The following is a 16191-nucleotide window of genomic DNA, read 5'->3' as shown; positions in this document are numbered from 1 at the left end:
TGTATATATGATTCATTCAATGCCTTCACATTCTAGTTGTTGAACAACTTCTCCTCCAATTATACTATCATCCACTCTTCCTTTGCTACTCCCTCCCATGGTAATACCTTGACCTTGCCATTGCTAACAACTACAGTCTCTCCACAGTTTCAATTTCGAATAGTCACCTCTCCAAACACAAACTTTTACTTTAGCAAATGCTCCTGGTTTTCCTCTTATCTTTCAGGTTTCTCCTTCTCTCTTTGACTGGTGTCTCCTTTCCCCTACATGTTGGAATGCCCTCACAGCTCAGCCCTTGGATCTCTTTGCTCATTGCCAAAAGATCGTATCATTTTATGGCTTTAAATGCCATCTGTATGCCCTTGAGGGGAGCTCTGGTGGCATAAGGGCACTCTGGTGGCATAATGCCTAAGGTATTTGACTGCTAACCAGAAGGCTGGAAGTTCAAACCCACCAGCCACTCCTCAGAAGGAGGATTGGGCAATCTACTTCCATAGAGATACCACCTCAGAAACCCAAGGAGGGTTCGCTGTAAGTTGGAAAGAACTCAACAGCAGTGAGTTTTAAGTATACGCCCTTGACTTCCAAATATCTGTCTCCAGCCTGGGCCTCTCACCTGAACTCTGGACCCATATATCCAACTGCCTACTTGCATTTATTTCTCTTTATCTATATATCAGACATAGTGACTTAGGACATCAACCATTTATTTAGCCCACGATCTTCAAGCTGAACAATTAAGGGCTCCCTCATGCGTTAGCTATGTGTCACTCCTTGATTGGTTTTGTTGATCTTGGCTGGGATTTCTCATAAGTCTGGGGTCCCAACTGGGAGAATGGGAGCTGATTCAGTCTGTTCCACGTGGGCTCTCATCTTCCAGCAGGCTAGCTCAGGCTTGTTCATGGTGGTGGGAGAGATCCAAGAGAGTGAGTAGAAGTGTCCAAGGCCTCTTGAGTCCCAGGGTCAGAACTGGCCCAGTATTAATTATATCACTTTCTATTGGTCCCCGAATGGTATAAGAAGTTTGCACTCGACAATTGACTTAAAGGTTAGCAGTTAGAACCCACTTAGCAGTGCTGCAGAAGAAAGGCTTGGTGATCTGCCTTTATAAAGATTACAGCCAAAAACACTCTATGGTTTTCTTGACTGTAATATTATATCTCTATCTCCAAACACAATAACAATGAGTTTAGTTTTGGTCATGTATAAGGCATGTCAAACTTAACAGGTCACTGCAAAACACCTCATAATATATTGTGGTTTCCAGCCAAACAAAATACAGGCATATGAGTTAAACATTTACCTCAAGTAGATACACTCCTTGGAGAGAACAATCATGGGAGAAAGAAGGGCTGCTTATGCACAGGGAGACAGCTCAGGGGGCAGGAGTGTATGGAGGGAGGGACACTGGGAAGAGGTAACTATGGGGAAGAAGTGGGAGGGAAGCTGTTGCATTGTGGTAAACTGTGGTCAATGACATGAGACAAAGTATATGTGAACTGCTGTATGGAAAGTGAATTTGCTCTGTAAATCTTCACCCAAATCACAATTAAAAAAAAAAAAAAAAGCTGAAAAAAACACCTCATAATATAGATGAACCTGGAGGGCATTACTCTGAGTGAAATTAGTCAATCACAAAAGGATAAATATTGTATGAAACTACTACTGTAAAAAGTGAAAGAAAAAAAAAGTTTACACAGAAAGAAACATTCTATGAAGGTTACCAGGGTAGGAGGGGAAGGGAGAGTAAATTACTAACTAGAGGGTAGGCATGTATTAACTTGAGTGACATGAAATAAGGAGGAGGTCAGCACAAAATGATCAAGGCATAGGAAGACATTGAGAGAAGCACAAAAGTTAAGGCAACAAAAGTAAATATTACTACACATACAATCTGTAATAACAGTAATAACAGTAATCTATGAGGGGACACATAGACACTCAAGCTGAACAGGGGTGGGAAGGCGAATGGGACTACACTCACAAATACATGTAGATTTGACAGAGGATATTTCTACATACGTATCTGTATGTGCTGCAAATATATCCATAAATATAGTAGAGCATACGGGGGCAAAGTTATGAAAACTTCTTAGCTATATACAAACACCTTAAGGGAGTGAGTTGCTGGGCCTAGAAGGCTCAGGACCATAGTCTCAGGGGACATCAAGGTCAACTGGTGTAATATAGTCCACAAAGACAATTGTGGTGCAGTGAATTACTTAATGTGACCCTTCTAGCCATAGTCTTTGTAACTCCTACCAAACGACAGGGTAGGACGATATAAATGTGGTGCTTGTGGCCCACCAAGGGGACTGGATAGCTTGCTAATAATGTAAATAAGGTGCATAACACCCTTGATGGGATGAGACCATGCAAATAAGGTGTATGCAACCCTAAGATGGGGATTCGTCAGTTTTGTCATCCCACTCAGCTTAAAATGAGCCATCCATAGGCAGAAAAGGGAGCCCTGACTACCACCAAGAAGAAGAGATGGGAGCAGAGTGTGTCCCTTGGATCCAGGGTCCATGATCTAAGACCCTCTTAGAACTAGTAGACAGAAAGCTGTTAACACTGGAGATGGCGAGAGATGGTGAGAAACGGTGGCACAGAAGTAGCAACAGAGCAACTGCAGCAGCAGAGGCAACAGAACCTGGAGACAGCATAAGACAACACAGTGGATGTCTGGAACGGCATTAAAAAAGCTGAATGTCTTCAGGGAGGAGGGTTGCTGGCAAAGTGGGGTGCCTCCTGGCACTCAGTAGAGTTAGAGTTGTCAACTCACAGAGCTAGAACTGAGTGCCTTTAGGCTAAGGCTTACTAGAAGAGTGGGGTGCCTCTGGGTGCTAATCAGCAGAACTAAAAGAGCTTTGTAACATTTGCCTGAGCAGTGCAGAGGCCCACAGTCTCTCAACTGAGGGCCAGAGAGAGGCATGCCTGTGGGCATGGCTAAGAAGAGGCTGTCCTGATCAAAGAACTGTATCCTGAGTCATTTCTGATCCTGAATTATAACCTGTTACTTCCCTAATAAACTCCACAATTGTGAGTATTGTCTGCAAGTTTTGTGTTACAATGAATTAACAAACAAGAAGAGAAGTAGAGAGTGCTGTGGAAAGGACAGTTGATGTTAGAATTGGTAAAAAGATTGGAGACTGGAGCCATGTCTGACTTCTGCCTCACAAGAATCAGCCTTGGGCTTTGGGTTTTGATGCTCCTCCCAGCTTGAGAAGTTAGAGGAGGTCAGATGCTTCCCCAACACCATTCTTGCACAATGTTCTACATCCTACTCTGGTGAGTAGCAACTAGGTTCTTAAAAACTTGTGAGTGCATCCTACTTAGGTAAGTAGCAAATGGGGCCTTAAAAGCTTGCAAGTGGCCATTGAGATTATCCAGAGCAAAGAAGAATGAAGAAAACCAAAGATGCATGGAAACTATTAGTCCAAGGGACTGGTACACATGCAATTCTCAGCCTATATGACCATAAGACCAGAAGAACTAGATGGTGCCTGGCTACCACTGTCAACCACTTGGAGGGGGATCTGTGTAGGAGATCCTGGAAAGAGTGGGAGAATAATGTGGAACAAAACTCAGAATCATAAAAAAAAAGAAAAAAGAAAAAAAAAAAAAAAAAGACCAGGTTTGCTGGTCTGATAGAGCCTGGTGGAACCTCTGAAATAGCATAGTGCCTAAGGCACTTGATTGCTAACCAGAAGGCTGGCGGTTCAAACCCACCAACCACTCCTCAGAAGGAAGATGGGGCAATCTAGTTCCGTAGTGATACTGCCTCGGAAACCCAAGGAGGGGTCGCTATGAGTCGGGGCCGACTCGACGACATGTAACAACAACAAGCTGTCCTTCAGGTCTGGACTTGAACTCACTCCTGTGGCTTCCAGCCAAATAACAGACAGGCATATGGGCTGAACATTTACATCAGTTAGATACACTCCTTGGAGAGATCAATCATGGGAGAACAGAAGAGCAGTGTACACACAGAGAGACAGCTTGGAGGGCAGGAGTGCATGGCAGGCAAGGACAAAGGGAAGAGGTAATTATGGGAAGGAAGTGGGAGGAGAGCTGTTGCAATGTGGGAAACTGCAGTCAATGTCATGGGACCAAGTGCATATGAGCTGCTGCATGGAAGGTCAATTTGCTCTGTAAATTTTTACCTAAATCACAATACAAATTTAAAAAAAAAAAAAGAAAAGAACTTGTGAGAACTTCTAAGATTCAACTATTGGTTTCTCCCCCTCTAGAGTGAGTGAAGAATATCAAAGACACAAGGAAACAGTCTTAGTCAAAAGGGTAAAAGGACTATGCAAACCCCAGCCTCTTCAACTATGAGACCAGAGGAAGTAGATGGTGCCCAGCTACCACTGCTGACCACTCTGAAGGGGATCACAATAGAAGGTCCTGGGTAGAGTGGGAGAAAAATGTAGAACAAAACTCAAAATCATATAAAAGATCCAAGCTTACTGTGGTCTGATAATAGACTGGTGGAACCATCAAACATCATTCAAATCTGGAAGTGAACTCACCCCCATAGCTCAACTTCCAGCCAAACAACAGACAGCCCTAGGAGGTGAACAATAACACCATGGAGGTCCTTAGATCAATCACCCAAGATCAAAAGGGCAGCATTTGCCCAAGAATAAAACCCCAAAGGCAGGAAGGAATAGAAAAGGACAAATGGAAATGGTAAATACAGGGAGGAAGTGGGAAGAGTACTATTATGTTGTGGGGACTGCAATTAATGACTCGAAACAAAATGTATATGAATTGTTAAATGGAAAAGCAATTTTCTCTGTAAATGTTCACCCATATGGCCCTTCCACTCCTCCTAGGCTCCCTACTGCCACCTCCTAGCTGACCACAGTCTCCCACCACAACTTCCCAGACATGGGCAAGGGCCTTGCTGCACTATGGCAGCAACACAACACAGCACCATGGACTTCACACTCAGTGCCAAAGCTGACAATGAGGCCATTCTAGAAGACCACTGGTCCATTTTCCAGGAGCAGGGAATAACAGTTGATGCACCAGGCAAGACTATAACTACTTAGCAACCAGCACCAACAAAAATGGTAACTTTGCCAATATAAGAACTTACCCACCAGGGATTGGTGTTGCTGGACCTTCAGAGTTAAGATAGTGATGTGCAGGATAAAGAAGAAATTAACAGTCTTTTGAACAAAGTAAAAGGAAGAATGAAAGAACCAAGTCCGGACACTACTGAGAAAGTGAAGTGATTGCCACTCTTTGTTCAAAAAGGAGCCATCAACAACTACTGGCCCACTAATAGCTATTGATGGATGCCTGGTTGAGTACAACATAGATGGGGTAATATATGATGTATTAAAAAGATCCACCTTATGAGAACATTAAAACTCTACACTTGAAGCAATTTGGAAATATTCTCATCCTTAGTGAGGATGTGACTTTGGCAGAAAATAATTTGACACTGACCCAGGACATGATAGGCAGTGGAAAAGAAGATTACATTGGCAAAGATGTATTGATTCTGGGAGGTGATGATTAGGACATATTACGTGAAAGTCAAACTCAAACCAAAGATGGTCACTATGAGAGATACTGACCAAATGGTGACTGGTGGGTATAGAAATACATGTGAAAAACATGTGGCAACATCTTAATCTTAAAGAAGAATGCTATCAGGTACTAATAGTAGATTGTATTCCAGTACTGAAGAAGAATGCCAAAGAAGGGAGAACATTTGATTATGCAATTAATGATTTGACAGCTGTTCCAATCTCCACATCTCCAAGAAGATTCTACATGGCAGTTGTTTAGACTGATTCTTGATCTTTTCACGAAAGTATTGAAACTAGATGGAAAGTATTTCACCCGGGGGAATTGTCAATATGCAAAAGTCTTGTCACTCTATGAAGAACAGGCTGGTGACCTGCATCGTCCTATGGAATTCTCCAAGGAGATCATTTGTGTCCCTTCATACTTAGAACTGTGGGTGTTTTATACTGTTTAGAAGAAGACTAAACCTTGACAATCAAATCATCTAATCACATGTGTTGTAAATGACCCCCCCAAAAAAAAGTGGTCTTAATTATTAATTCCATTTAAAAACCAAGTAGAAAATAGGTATTTTTATATACTAAGGTGCTATTTTTAAAAAACTAGCTTAAGGATGGTTAGGCAACACAGCTAACACTGCCAAATGCACTGCAACCCAAGAATGTGATTTTTGTTACTTTTTATTTCTATGTAAGGTTTTTGGCATTTGTTTTAATACACTTTCAATTTGAATGTTTGGAGAAATGAATATTCTTGTTACTGAGAGAACTTCTTAATACTATTTAATAAAATTATAAAAGATAACTAAAGAAATAAATTATTTATTTATTTATTTAAAAAAAAAAAAAAAAAACACTTTCACCCAAATCACAATAAAAAGTTATAAAAATTAAAAAAAAAATTTACTACGTCCAAAAGTGAGCTCCTGATATTTGCCCCCCACAACCACCCATCCAGTAGATGGTTAGTGAAAAAGAGGAAGACACTCAACAAGATGAATTGACACAGTTGCTGCAATGATGGGCTCAAGCAGAGTAATGACTGTAGGATGGTGCAAGACCGGGCAATGTCTCATCCTGTTGTACACAGGGTTTCTATGAGTCAGAGCTGACTTGATGGCACCTAGCAACAACAACAACACTCACCCATCCACGCCTGCTCCTATCTCAGTATTCCTCATTTCAGTTAAGCTAACTCCATCTTCCTCTGGTAACGTAGTGCCTAAGGCACCTGACTGCTAACCAGAAGGCTGGCAGTTCAAGCCCACCAGCCACTCCTCAGAAGGAAGGTTGGGCAATCTACTTCCATAGTGATACTGCCTCAGAAACCCAAGGAGGGGTTGCTCGAGTCGGGTCTCACTCGTCGGCACATAACAACAACAACAACAACTCCATCTTCCAGTTGCTCAGGCCAAAAACCTTGGTATTACCTGATTCTTCTCTTTCTCATCCCACACCAGTCTATTAAAAAATCCTGTCAATACCACCTTCAAAATAAATCCTAAAATGTGACTACTTGCACTCTCTCTACCCTGGCCCAACCCTCTATCATCTCTTATTATTACCTCTAAAATAGTGTAACTTATTCCCTTGCTCCCCTATGTCTATTCTCAACATGACAGCCAGAGTGATCTTGTTAAAGTGAGTTTTATCATGTCACTCCTCTACTCAAAATCTCTCCAATGATACCCCATTTTACCTAGAATAAAAGCCAAAGTCTGACTCACCAGGCTCTGCATGATCTGGCATCTCTGGCTTCCTCTCCTCCCACTTTCCCCCATGGTTCTCTCCAGGCCAGCCATACTGGCCTCATTGCTGATTAGTAACATGCCATGCACATCTCTGCCTCAGTATCTTTGCATTTGCTATGCTCTTTGCTCCCAATACTCTTCCTTTACATACCCATAAGGTTCATTCCCTCACCTTCAGTCTTCACTCAGAAGTCTCCTTCTCACTGAGGCCTTCTCTATACTTCAACCCATCTACCCTTCAATCCACCTTTCCTCCTTTACTTTTTCTTCTTAGCATTTATCTCTGCCTAATGTACTATACAAGGATTTCTAGTGGTATGGTGGTTAAGGTATTTGGCTGCTAACCAAAATAGCAAAGTAGAAGCTCAGTAAATTCATGTTGAATGAATGAATGAATCAGGTTCAGCCTTGATCAGCAAAGACCTGTGCCAGGTGCTGCAAGGAATTCAATGAGCAATATTGTACAGTTCCTGCTTCAAAATGCACAGTCTTTTTTGGAAGATGAGTCATAAATGTCACAGAAGTTAGGTTATAACAAAAGATTTAACCCTTTGTGGTCTATCAGATCTTTCTGATCTCTCTTAAAATAAAATCCCTATGACCTAGGATGCAGGATTTCTGGTTTAATGGAATTAATGATTCACTATTCACTGAAGAAGGTGCTCTGGTGGGGTAGTGGCTAAGGCATTTGCCTGCTAACCGAAAGATCAGTAGTTCAAACCCACCAGCTGCTCCATGGAAGAAAGATGAGGCAATTTCCTTCCGTAAAGATTTATAGTCTTCAAAACCTAAAGGGGCCATTATGAGTCAAAATCAACTCAATGACAGTGGTTTGGTTTTAGTGTAATTCACTGAAGAGTCCTCTATCTTCACAAAATGGAAAAGAAAAAAAACTCAACACGTACATGAGTCAGTCTTATAGATATGACAGGACTAGTGTATTTGACTGCTAACCAGAAGGCTGGCAATTCAAACCCACCAGCCACTCCTCAGAAGGAAGACTGGGCAATCTACTTCTGTAGAGATACCGCCTTGGAAACCCAGGGAGGGGTTGCTATAAGTCGAATTGACTCAACGGCAGTGAGGGGAGTATAGCAGAGAAGCTGCCAAAACAGAGAAAGGAAAATATACCAAAGTTAGTGCATGAAGTGTTACACAAGACTTTTAAATCACCATAAAAGAAATACCATGAACCGGTATGCTTAAAGTTGCCATGTGGACCCAGAGAAGGTTATTACCCAGAGTCGGGGGCAGGAGGTATCACCTAGGTTCACTTCAAGCAGGCCAGGTAGAGGAAAAGCAAGCTGAAGCCTGAGTGTCATTTACCAAGCCAACTTGAAGACCACATAGAAGAGACCTGGGCTCCCTCAGAGGAAATGGAGAAATTTCCTGCAGAGGGAGGGAACTGTCCCCAGATACACACCAGACCCACTAAGGAATCACTAAACCCCAGAACACTGTGCTCTAAATGTTTCCCCCTGTCTCCAAAGTGTCTAGCTGAAGTATCTCAATGCCATTTGGAACACCGACACCATGCTCGGCTTCAACGATAAAAAACGAGTTTTGTGGCATCAATTCTGGCTCATGGAAACCCTATGTGTGTTAGAGTAGAACTGTGATTCATGGGGTGTTCAATGGCTGATTTTTCAGAACTCCAGGTCTTTCTTCCAAGGCATCTCCAGGTAGACTCTAATCACCAATCTTTCAATGAGCAGCTGAAAAGTAGCTGAGTGCATTAACCATTTGCACCCTAGGATTCCAGCTTTAAGGATAGGGGCCTTCATTTCCTGACAGACTTCCCTCTAATCCTCGTGTCTTAGAAAAACTGAGTGTTGGGGTGTCTTTTAGGACTAACTTACAGCTCATGACTGGTGAAGCAGACCTATCTTTTCACTCACTGCTTTGCCTACCATCATTCATTCATAAATTTCACTCTCCGTCTCACTACCAGGCTCAATGAATTGTTACTTAACTTGGTAATTGGAACTCTACAAATGTGAACAGGTGTTGTGCTCTGGGTGGGAGAGGGACAATTATCCACCGAAATGAACAGCCACCAGAATAGCAAAGCAGTGAGTCACCGAAAAATGGCAAAAAAAAAATGAGGATTGTGACAGTGAATTCATCACATTCAAAAAGGAAAAAAGAAGGGAGAGTAAGAGGAAATACTCTGAAATTCATCTTTTCCTTTTAAAAAAAAAAGTTGAAACATGAAATGAAGGTGAGAGAGCAAAAGATGTTCTCAGCAATGAAGACCATTTAGCAGAACAAATAGCCTCCTCCTTCCTACCACCTCTTCAACACACCCCCTCTTGGAAACAGGGGTCCTTGCTTTCTTAAGGCAAATTCTTTAGATGATTCGTTCAGCTGACCATTCCTGCATACCTACTATGTGGCAGGTTCTGTGTCAGAATGTATCAAGTGAAAATCTAAATCATAGGAGTTCAACCTTTGCAAGGTCCTGTGAGTCTGACTTCAAAATTCCTGGTCACCATCTCCTCTCTTGGGTGTTTTTGTTTTAAACCTGCCTGAGAAAGAGCAACCATCTGAAATTCAATCCTACCCAACTCAGTTTCCAAAGAAAACAGCCTCCTTCCCTCTTGCAAGAGTCTGTTATACTCAGGACTTGACAGTGCAGAGCTGTGAAGAGACAAGAACATCTCTTTATAATCTGGCATGAGAAAAGTTATGCACTGTGGCAGCTCTAAGGAGCCCTGATGCACAATGGCTAAACACTTGGTTACTAACTGGAAGATCAGTGGTTCAAACCACCAGCCGCTGCATGGGAGAAATATGTGGCAGTCTGCTTTCATAATGATTACAGCCTTGGAAACCCTCTGGGGCAGTTCTACTCTGTCCTAAAGGATCACTATGAGACAAAATCAACCAAACAGCAACAGGGTAAGAGGTGGCAGCTCTGTGTACCCTGTGAATGTGGAGTTTCCACCTTCATCTAGTTGCTCCCTCCGGAAACCCAAGGAGGGGTCGCTATGAGTCAGGTCCGACTTGAGTCAGGTCTGACTTGACGGCACATAACAACAACAACAGGGGGTCAAGAAAGCAAAAGGCAAGAGTCACACTGTGGAGCCTTGTTTGGGCCAAGAACAGTTCTTATCCAGGAAGAGTTGGGCCTCAGGGTCACCACCTTCTCTTGGGAACAGTTTTAACATCCTGCTGCTTCCCTCATTAATGAGTTAAATAAATCTTTAAACTAGTTGCCGTGGAGTCAATTTCAACTTACGAGGACCCCATCTGTGTCACAGTGGACTGTGCTCCATAGGGTTTCCAATGGCTGATTTGACATGTGTGTTTTCTTCGACACATGTATTCTACATTTGTATGAGAGTCATGTTTTTAATGTTTTGAAAATTATGTTGTAACTAATCCAACAGCATTAGACAACAGACACGCTCTAGTTTGAATTTGAACCCATTCACTTGAAGGTTTGGGTTTTTTGGGTTTTTTTTTTTGTGGTCCTGGGAGTTGGCAGTAGTGATGTAGCTGAAATATTTGGTCTAGGGACCGGAGGGTGTTAATCTGATTATAGCAGCTATTCATTATAGTTTGGGGTTCACTCATCAGGCCTTTCCAAGTTCCTTTTATTTACAATCCTTTTTTCATTCCTGCCTGCCCTGCAAACATCTCAATTCATCCTCTTTCACAAAGAAAAATTATTGTTAAGGTCCTGCCCTCTTTTCACTGAGGAGAAGGAAAAGCAATATTGTTTCCTGCTTGAAGATTTATCAGGAAAACCCAGAAGACAAAATTAAATCTGAGATCAATCAAAACTTCAAACAAAGAAAAGAATCTGATTGAAGAGCTAAGGCCTGGAGAGAGCCCTGTTACAACTCAGGGAAGAAGGGTCATGAGTCAGAGGTATTCAAGGGCCAGGAAACCCCACCTGTGACCCCAGCTCTGGCTGGGAACAGGCACCTGGGCTGTCCTTTCTGTCCCAGGGTCTTTTTTCCACGGCAATGTTAAGTTTTCTTAAATTTATTTCTATCCTCCCTGCTCTGATTCATGGTTTATGATGTGTTTCCATTTCTCACCTCCTCTTCCCCGGCAGTGATGTCAGAGATGGAAGTGAGGAGTTGAGAACATACTTACTTTAAATAAGCTGAGGACAGTCTTCCTGGGTTGTCAAAGAATGGCAATTAGCAGCTAAGTATTGTGTCCTTCCTCTGTCATTTTCTTTAACTCAATAAGGAATAAGTGAGGTTGATTTGGGATTTTCTTTTTTCATTTTAAATTGCAAGTAGCTGAAGCCTAAAATGTCACAAATACAAAAATAACATCTCTTTACACATTGCAGCTTAAAGGCATTTCACAGGGAGGACTATATGTTCTGTTTCTCTACATTTGTTTGGCTTACATCATTCTTTCCCATCCGTCTCCTGTTGATAAAATCACTGATTTCTTTCCTCTCCCTGTTTTTGCTTGCTTTCTGATCTTCTGTGGGACTTTTCCTCTCTCTGCTTCCCTGTCTCCTAAGCCCACCAATCTCCCCAGTAGCCCCTTCTCCAGTACAGTATTTGGCCCTGGAATACTCCCCATCTTGTACACTGGACACAATGTCCTTGGATTATGGGGTCTTCCTTCCTGCTCTCAGGCCCATCCATCATTTCTGGGCTGATGTGTGGTTGTGCAGTCACTGGTACTGGGGCTTAGGTGACTGAAGACCTGGGCCCAGCTCCAAAGCCATCATTTATCAACTAGGTGATGGGAGCAAATCACTTAATGACTTTGAGTCTGTTTCCTCATCTGTGAAATATGAGTGATAATAGCAACATCCTAGGGTTGTTGTAGGGACAAATGAGATGATTAATGAGAAAGCACGTCAAAAGGTCTGAAAAGCACTAAACAGATGCTAACTCTGGTTTTCTTTCACTAAGCCTAGTCATGATTTCTCCTTTTCTGAGATTTCCTGCAAAGTTTTCTTGAGGCAATACACCAGGATACCTGCGCCAAGAATTAAAAAATAAAAGGACTCAGGCTGAAGCTGAGAACTTGGGCCCTGGCTCAGCCTCTTAGCAGCTGTGTGACCTTGAACAAGTGTTGAGTCTCCCAGGGCCTCAAGTGCCTCATCCTAGGAATGAGATAATAACTACTTGCCCTTCCAATCTCACAAGTTGTCAGAAGGCTCAATGAACATTTTTTGTAGCCTCAAGTTTCCTCATCCATGAAATGGGAACAGTTACTACCTGCCCTATCTCTCACAAGTTATCAGGAAGACCAAACAAACTAATTTTATAAAAATGAAAGACATTATTGTTTCTTAATTTAGAGAATGGGGGAGTCCTTAGCTTCTGTTCAAAACTTTTCCCATGACTGCCTGTCTCCTTATATAAATATTTGAGTCTTAGAAGATGTCTCCTAAGAAAGTTCATTCATTCCTTAAAACATTCAACAAACATTTCTTGAGCATCTTCAATGTACCAAGACCCTCTGCTAGGTATTGGTATCAGAGCTAAACAAGGCAGACAGAGTCCTTGCTATCAGGGAAGGTCACAGGCTAGTTAGATAGACAAATAAATAGAAAACAAAGTGAGAGGTGCTGCAAAGGGATGGGACAGGAAGCTACAGAAACACAGAGGAGGGGTAGCCAGCTCTGTCAGGATGTGAGGGAAGGTCTCCAGGGCTGAACCTTGTAACCACTTCTTGGCTGACTGAGGCACAGCCTCAGGCAAGTTACCTGGCTTCTCTGGTCCTTGGAGGCCTTCACACATAAAATTGAAGAAACTGAAGTAGATGCTGTCTAAGGTACATAAATGAGTCTACCATGTCCTGTTACCCAGAATTCTATTACTAAAAAATTAAACAAAACATACAGAGAGAAAGAGAGAGAATCAAGAGGCCTACATGCTCTGGTCAAATTGAGATGTCCATATAAATTGCTCTAGCTCTCACTCTCACTCTCTCTCTCTCTCTCTCTCTCTCTGCTCTACACACACACACACACACAAACACACACACACCTCACCACTCACACTAAGCAAATTTGGCAATAACTTAAAAGCAATCAGCCTTCCCACCTCCCACTCTTTCAGTCATGGCTAAAAGGTACTGATCAGAGGTCTTCTGGATGCAGCTGGAATGAATTCAGGTTGTATCGTGGCCTGACACAAAGCCACTGCAGTTAATATGGAAGATATCACATCTTCAAGAGGCAGTTCAGGACTTTGAGCTATTTATAGTCTTTTCAATATGCAGAGCTGTTGCTTTACAATTTTCATTAACCCCCTCAGAGGTTTTAGCCGTCAGATTAATTTTCCAGCTCCCTGAGGAATACTGACTTTTATTAACCCCATTAGACCATTTTCTTTGGTAGGTTCATTCCTCTGAATATAAAAAATGCTCAACATCTTCATAGGTCTGCTCAATTCACCTTGTACTTTTTAAGCCAAAAAAAGTGAGAAAGAGTTGCTAAATTGTAAGAATCCTAAGTGTCCTTCCTCAAACACCTTTCAGAATAAACAAATACACCATGGGATTAAAAAAAATGAAACTATCCATGATCCATATGTAATCATGGTATCTTACATCCATACACAATAATATAGATGACTTTGCAATATTTCATTAATTAAACTGTAAAAAAAAACATATACATGGTCTGCATTCTAGTCCCAGTTCTGCCACTGATAACCTGCATTTCTCTGGGCATGGCCTTCCTCCTCTTTGTGTAAAATTAAAGAGTTGGACTAAATCAATGATTTTCAAAATTTTCAGCACCACAATTCTTTCTTTAAATGATATTGTAGGTGGGTGTTCAATATATGAAGGAGACGCTCCAGCAGACCCTGTAAGTCCCGAATCCCAACTGGTTGACTTTCCTCACTCCATCTTGGAACTTCCAAGATGTGTCCTGACATAAAGATTGGAGCAAGGGTTAAAACCGTCTGAACTGAGTGAGTTTTAAATCTTCACCAAAACCCAATCTTTGTTACTGTTGTTATCAAGTTCTTGCCTCCATCACTTCATCATATTTTGCTGTTTTAAACAATTCAAACCTATAAAAGAAAAACTTCCACAACAAACATTCATCCTGGTCACTCTATTTGGAGTAACCACACATGACTCAGCCTCTCACCCACAGCACTAAGGCATAGATAAGACAACCAACAGCAGTGGCCCCACTTCACAGGGGGGATACTGAACAGATTGGGCAAATGGCTCAACTCACCCAGGAAGACACTGGGAAAGGGACAGTCCAGAACTCCCAGCACACAACATGGACCTTCTCAAACACATGGGTCCACTCATTGCCCACTATCAGGTACTGGAAGAAAAGGCAAAGATGAAGGAGGATCTCCAGGGAAAATCACTATTTACTGGGAGACTTCAACTCTGAGCATGAATAACACAATGGAAGAAGCTCAACAGCTATAGGCAGAGCAGAGTGAAATGAATGCCATCACAAAGCCCAGGACTTCAAACCCCAACCTTTCCACCCCCAACATCCCTCAAACTCTGGGGGATTCACTAATCTCTGGAGAGCCTCTACAGCATCCATTGTCCTCAGTCAAGAGATTGATTTAAGGATGTATCTGCAGGCTTCAATGCTCACCCCACTAGGCAGATGTTCTCCCACTGGGCCTGATGACAAAAGACCGCAACTTATCTCTTCCTTCAACAGATACTGAGTGCATACCATGTGCCCTGGAGTTTCTGGATGGTTCAAATGGTTAACGCACTCAGCTACTAACCAAAAGGTTAAAGGTTCAAGTTCACCCAGAGACACCTCAGAAAAAAGGACTGGCGATCTATTTCCAAAAAACTAGCTATTGAAAACCCTATGAAGCACAGTGCTACTTTGACACACATGGGATCACCATAAGTTGAAATAAACTCAACGGCAACCAGTTTTCATGCATCTTGAAATGTACCAGGAATTAAGGAATAAACAAGACAAATGTATTCCCTGCAAAACCAGTAAATGCAACACATATTTATCAGTTTTCACATTATAGGGCTTTTCAACATTTGATACAATTGACCACTGCTTTTTTGGATCACTCATTTCCCATGGGTTCTTTTCACAAAACTCTCCTGGTTTTCCACCTACCTCTCAGGCCTCTCCTCTGTCCCCTTACAGTCTTACCCTCCTCTGCATGGTCCAAGACTCCATCCTAGCATCCTCAGCATTCCTTTCACTCTAAAGCAGGGATATAACCTTGGGTCCCAAAATCCCTTAAGGAGTCAATGATCTTGAATGTGGAAAAAAAAAAACACTTCATCTTTATTTTCACTCACCTCTTACTGAAATTTAGCAATTTCTTTAATTATAAATGCAGAACCTGTGACTTTGTCCCCAAGAAAAATCCCAAATATCTTCATCTTCCACACAACTGTTCCCTCCATCCCACTCCATCCTTTTTCTCTAACCCCTCCTATAGCCTGACTCAGAGAGCAAGAGGGAAATGATAAAGAAGCAAGGAGGCCTTGCAGGTGAGAAAGTGCCTCCAGGACCTTCTTTCCTGCTAAGTGGTGGAGACCTCAGGCTTCCTGAGGCTCAGGACCAACCCTTAATGAGTTGGCAAGAAAAGATTTCTCACCCCAGCATGCTACTCCTGCCAGAGTCAAAAAATGCTAAATGGCAGCTCTCTATTCCAAAAGGAAGAAGAATCATGCTAGGCCTGCCGTGTTAGATAAACCAGCAGGCTGGTCTGGTGTGAACCTGAGTGTACCTTCCTGCCACCTGCACTCATGGTAACTGGCCAGGTCTCTCTAAGCAAGCCCTGTCCCCTGTGCTAATAGCCTCACAGCCTGGCAGTGCCAATGGCTTTATGCACTCATACCCTGTGCCGCCTGTAAATGCTCTCAGGGCTGCTCTTGCCATTAATTCAAAGTTGCTCATGTCCACACAGGCCCCAAGAGGTCAGCTAGAAGCTGCA

The 16191-nt window shown here is 42.4% G+C and overlaps 1 pseudogene; it reads left to right on the top strand.

Moving 5' to 3' along the window:
- Positions 1 to 4919: 4919 nt before the first annotated feature.
- LOC103203589 lies at positions 4920 to 6019 on the top strand (annotated as a pseudogene).
- The last annotated feature ends 10172 nt before the right edge of the window (positions 6020 to 16191 follow it).

Source organism: Orycteropus afer, unplaced genomic scaffold, assembly GCF_000298275.1.
Source record: "Orycteropus afer afer isolate SDZICR_OR568_19922 unplaced genomic scaffold, OryAfe1.0 scaffold00218, whole genome shotgun sequence".
Lineage (NCBI taxonomy): Eukaryota > Metazoa > Chordata > Mammalia > Tubulidentata > Orycteropodidae > Orycteropus > Orycteropus afer.
The sequence above is the reverse complement of the archived record's forward strand: the minus strand, read 5'-3'. Positions and strand labels throughout refer to the sequence as shown.